This window comes from Myotis davidii, unplaced genomic scaffold, assembly GCF_000327345.1.
Source record: "Myotis davidii unplaced genomic scaffold, ASM32734v1 scaffold554, whole genome shotgun sequence".
Lineage (NCBI taxonomy): Eukaryota > Metazoa > Chordata > Mammalia > Chiroptera > Vespertilionidae > Myotis > Myotis davidii.
In genome coordinates this window covers 1,183,183-1,189,194 of record NW_006285312.1, presented here as the reverse complement: position 1 = coordinate 1,189,194, position 6,012 = coordinate 1,183,183, and positions in this window count along the sequence as shown.

Genomic DNA, 6,012 nt, shown 5'->3' with positions numbered 1-6,012 from the left:
TTTCCCTTCTCCTTCTGAAACTCTCATAATGTATCTATTAGTACTTTTGATAATGCTCCATAAATTGCTTAGGTTCTGTTCACTTTTCTTAATTTCTGTTGCTCAGATTTGATAATTTTATATGTCCTATCTTCAAGTTCACTGACTCTCTCTTCTGCCTGCTCAAACTGCTGTTGAGTTCCTCTAATTTCTCAATTCAGATATTTTATTTTTCAGCTCCAGAATTTGGTCTTTTTTTTTTTTTTTTAATAAATTCTACCTCTTTGTTGATATTATTTTATTTATATATCATATTCCTGATTTCCTTTAGTTCTTTGTCTATGTTTTCTTTTATCTCTTTCAGCATACTTAAGACAATTTTGAAAAAAAAAAATTTGTCTAGTAAGTCCAATGCATGTGCTTCTTAGGGATGGTTTTTGCCGATTTATGTTCCTTTGAATGGGCCATTTTTTCCTATTTCTTTGTATGCTTTGTAATTTTGTTGATGTTGCTGAAAATTGGCCAATTGAAAGACTCTATCTCCTAGTTTTTACAGACTAGCTCTTTCCTGAATAGTCCTTCACTAGTTATCTGGTTCTTCTCTGAGACTTGGGATCAGCTCTAGGTGAAAGCTTAAGGTCTTCCAAGTCTTTCTTTCTTTCTTTCTTTTTTAATATATTTTATTGACTTTTCATAGAGAGGAAGGGAGAGGGACAGAGAGTCAGAAACATCGATGAGAGAGAAACATCAATCAGCTGCTTCCTGCACACCCCCTACTGGGGATGTGCCCACAACCAAGACACATGCCCCTGACCAGAATCGAACCTGGGACCCTTCAGTCCACAGGCCGACGCTCCATCCACTGAGCCAAACCGGTCAGGGCCCAAGTCTTTCTTGAGCATGTGTATTCCCAGAGCTTCTGTGGCCTTTGCCAATTTCTCCATATACACAGCAGCTTTTAAATGTCTTAATTTTCCAGAGTCTCATCCATCTTCTCCTTAAGGCCTTCAATGGTCTATTGTATGTCTCCACCTAAAATTTCTTGCTCCAGACATCTGTGGTTCTTAGTCTCCCTGCAGTTTTTTTGAGCAGTGTTCACCACCTTTCCACCTAATCTTCAAGTGGTACAAAATAGATACCAGTCCTTCAGTCCAAGACAGGTTAGAATGTTGCAAACAAGGTCTGCCCAGCTCCCTCTGGTTCAAGGGAGGGAATTGGAACTGGGCTGCTGCCTCCTCCAGGCCAAGACCATTGCTGTGTCACAGAGGGGGTTAGTCAAGAACAAGTAAAAACAGCCCAAAATTTCCTACTGTTTTGAATGTGACTTTTTCTTGATTGGGTATTTGCTTGACTGCTGTAGATATCTGTTTTTCCAGAGCTCCTATAGAGTTACTTTAACCAGTTTCTGAGGTTTTTATGCTTTACTAGAGGCCCGATGCACGAAATTTGTGCAAGAGTAGGCCTTCCTTCCCCTGGATGCGGGCAACAGCTTCCCTCTGCCACCCGGGACCCGGGCTTCCCTCTGGCCGCTGGCAGGCACTTGGGACCTGGGCTTCCCTCACAGCCCCAGCTTCATCCAGAAGGACATCTGGTCTAATTAGCAACATTATGCTTTTATTATTATAGAAGTGGGAACAAAGGCTTAGAGCTTCCTCACCATTTTGCTCATGTCACTTTTGCTCTCTGTGTTTTGACCTTTACTCAAATGCCACCTTCTCAAAAAGACATTCCAAACCTTCTGTCTGAAGTGTTACATTTGTGACATTCCCATGCTTCATATTTCTTAATTGCATATGTCACCAAGAGAGCTCATATATATTTTTTATAGTATGCCTCCTCCCACTAGAATATAAACTGCATGAGATCAGGGAACTTTATCTTGAAAATCTAAATAAAACAATATTTGGCACATGGTACATGTCCAGTAAATTATTTTGAATAATGAATGAGGTTTGCCCTGACTGGATAGCTCAGTTGGTTATAGCATTGCCCTGATACACCAAGGTTGTGGGTTTGATCTCCAATTAGGGCACATACAAGAATCAACCAATGAATGCATAATAAAGTGGAACAACAAATCGGTATTTCTTTCTCTCTCTCTCTCTCTCCCTTTTCCCCTCTTTAGAAATCAATCAAGAAATAAAAGATTTTAATGAATGAGGCTTAAAGAGCTATTTAAATTTTATTTCATTAATAAGTTTTCTTTAGTATGTTTTAATAAAATTGGGACAAGTCATTGAGTCTTCTGATATGATGCCAAAACACAGTTTTCTTGCCTCCAAAATTAAACCTGAGTATAAACAAGCCTCTAGATCCAACCTCAATTTACAGGAAATATGGGAGAAAAGGAACAAGTTAAGTAACACCACAAGAAGCAGAAAAATCCACATTTTACACGACAACTAACCCAGTTTCTGCAATAAGGTAATGTCAGAAAAATTAAAAAGGCAGGGGGACTGCTCTGAGACTTAAAAGCCATACAAGCAAATTTCATGTGTAGATTTTGTATGTATTCTGAGTTGTATGTATTTTAATGTCTTTTAGACAACCAAAGTTGATTTGGACTGGGTATTAGATAACCAGGACCAGTTGATTTTGTCAGGTATAAAAATGGCATTACAGTTATACAAGAAGTGTCTAGTTTTTTAGAGCTGTATGTTGAGATATACAGGGGTGAAATGACATAAGGTCTGCAATTTTATCTAAAATGCTGTAGCAGAGGAAACCAGAATGTGATACATAAAGCAAATGTGAGAGGATCTTGATAATTGTTGAATCCATGTGATGGGATATGGGATTTCACTATTCTATTCTTTTTATCTTTGATGATGTCTGAATATTTCCATAAGGACAAATTCTAAAGAGATTTTTTTAAAAGAGATAATGTATGGGAGAGAAGTACAGGGATAAATATTAGTTCCTTTTTCCCAATAGATGTAAGACATGTGGGTGTAAGAGAAAATCCCCTCTGATGTTTAATTAAAAACACTCTCCTGGGACTTGTTCATTTAAAGAACCACCAAAATTACCCTCAGAGCGAGGAATGTAAGCCACTCCCCACCAGGGATAAAGCTTCATAATGCAGAAGAAAAAACTCAAATCAGCAACTTGGTCACAGACAAATTCATCAGCATCAAATACCTGGGAAGTCCTTTTTAAAAAAAGAGAGAGAGATAGATAACTATTTCCCATATATTAAAAAGAAAATCCCCAAGGGAATGGCTGCAAATTTTGTGGCAGTTGTCAATGAAAGAAACTTCCAAACCTGTAGAGAATGTTTATATAACTTTATCTGAGACAAACTAATGACTTATCCCTGGGATAAAGAACTCAAATGCTCCAGAGAATAACGGTTTTGCAGCTTCTTTTATGCATTTGAAACTAAGAAGGGAATTTAAGGAAGACTGCATGGAGGTGGGAGTGGGTGGTATGGTTTATTTAAAAGGTATATTAACTAACCTAAATACACAGAAACGAGGGACCCGGTTTGCTCAAGGCAAAAATAAGCCTTTTACTTAAAAGCTGTATGCCTAGGGTGTGACTACCCACCATGACCTGCCCACTTAGGAATTTATGATCAGATCATCTTGGTGAGGTCGCTTTCCATAATAACCCCCTTTTTTTCGCCACATAATTAAACCAAACCAAAACAAATGCCTTCTTTCCAATAACTCCCAGCGCTTACTGTGCTCAGTTCACCTGAACCAATTCCTCTGTCTCTGCTGCTTTCTGGAGCACCTTCCCCAACGCTGCAGATCAGGACTCTGCCCTCACCCGAAGCTGCCAATGCAGCAAGTGAATAGCTTATGCCTCCTGACCTGGGTTGCTGGCATCCTCTGATAACACGAAATTGCTGGTTCTGGGCCTTGCAGCAGGCTGGGTGCTTTTTCATTTAATCACTCTTAAAGCAATGAACTCTTACTCCTTCTCAAAAACTTGAACTGCCCTAGCTGGTTTGGCTCAGTGGATAGAGCGTTGGCCTGCGGACTGAAGGGTCCTAGGTTTGATTCCAGTCAAGGGCACATGCCTGGGTGTGGGCTCCATCCCCAGCAGGGGACATGCAGGGGGCAACCAATCGATGATTCTCTCTCATCATTGATGTTTCTATCTCTCTCTCCCTTCCTCTCTGAAATCAATAAAAATATATTTAAAAAACAAAACAAAACAAAAAACATGGACCTGAGGAAAGGAAAAAGAACTAATGTATAACCTTACCAGCCAGAAATACTTTCAGCATTTATTTTGTTTTCTTTAATTAAATCTTATTGTTGAAAGTATTACATATGTCCCATTTTCCCCCCATTGACCTGTTCTAGCCCACCCCAGGCCCTTACCACCCTATTATCTGTATCCATTGGTTATGCATATACAAATACAAGTTCTTTGGTTGATCTCTTCCTACCCACCCACCCACCCTCTTCCCTGTTCTATGCGAGATATATACTTTTATGGATCATTTCTTTAATAGGCATATCTAGAAAAATTTTTGAGGAAACTCCATACTGTTTTCTATATGGCTGCATTCCCACCAACAGTGTACTAGGGTTCCACTTTCTCCACATCCTTGCCAGCACTGTCATTTGTTGATTTGTTGATGGTAGCCATTATGACAGGTTTGAGGTGATACCTCATTGTCATTTTAATTTGCATTTCTCTGATGATCAGTGACTTTCAGCATTTTTTTCAATGTCTCTTGGCCATCTGTCCACTTTGGAGAAGTGTCTAAATAGGTGCCCATTTTTAAATTATATTGTCTCCCTTTTGTTAAGTTGTAGAAGTTCCTTATATATTTTGGATATTAACCGTTTATCAGATGTATCATTGTCAAATATGTTCTCCCATCCAGTGGGCTCCCTTTTCATTTTGTTGATGGTTTCCTTTGCTATACAGAAGCTTTAATTTTGATGTAGTCCCATTTGTTTATTTCCTCCTTAGTTTCTTTGCCCTAGGAGATGTATCTGTAAACATATTGCTGTGAGAGATGTCTAAAATTTGAAGAGACTGTTTTGACTCCATCATATGTTCTTGCCTTCTTTGTCAAATATTAATTGAGCATAATGGCTTGGGTCGATCTCTGAGGTCTCTGTTTTGTTCCATTGGTCTATATTCCTGCTTTTGTGCCAGTACCAGGCTGTTTTGATTACGGTGGCTTTGTAGTATAACTTGATATCTGGTATTATGATTTCTCCAACTTTGTTCTTCTTTCTCAAGATTGCTGCAGCCATCCAGGGTCTTTTTTGGTTCCATATAAATTTTTGGAATATTTGTTCTAGTTCTGGGGTTGCACCGAATCTGTAGATTGCCTTGGGTAGTATGGACATTTTAATGATGTTGATTCTACCAACCCATGAACACAGTATATTCTTCCACTTTATATCATCTCTATCTCTTTTTTCAATGTCCTGCAGTTTTGTACAAGTCTTTTACCTCCTTGGTTAAGTTTATTCCTAATTATCTCAATTTTTTTGTTGCAATGATAAATGAGATAGTTTGTTTAGTTTCTCTTCCTGAGAATTCATTATTTCTGAGAATTCATTATTATTCTGAGAATTCATTATTGTTGATTTTTTATCCTGCTACATTGCCAGATTCATAAATTAAATCTAGTAGTTTTTCATGTGGAAAGGGCTGGCAGCTGAGGACACAGCACACGTGGAAAGGGCTGGAAACTGAGGACGCGGTCGGTTGTCTTTTTCAATCAGAAGGGAGTCTCAAGCTCCTGACTGCTGTGAACTCCAGTTCTGGGCAAGTCTCTGGGAACCCAGACTCATACAGGAGAAACTGGACTATCTGGCATCAGTCGGAACTCGAGGGTGGCTTTCTCTCAGAGGTACTTGCAGCGATTACCAGGACACTGAGACTCGGGGCCTCTTAGGGTAGGACTGAGGAGCTGCCATAGCTGTTTGCTCCGCCCTGCTGATTCCCTGAGACCCCGGCCCACCCAAGCTATGCGCAGAGGCTTTTGCATATGAAAGGCCTGGCCCTTTGCAATCTGAAAATTACCTAACAAACTGCAGTTGGGTCAGAGAAAAT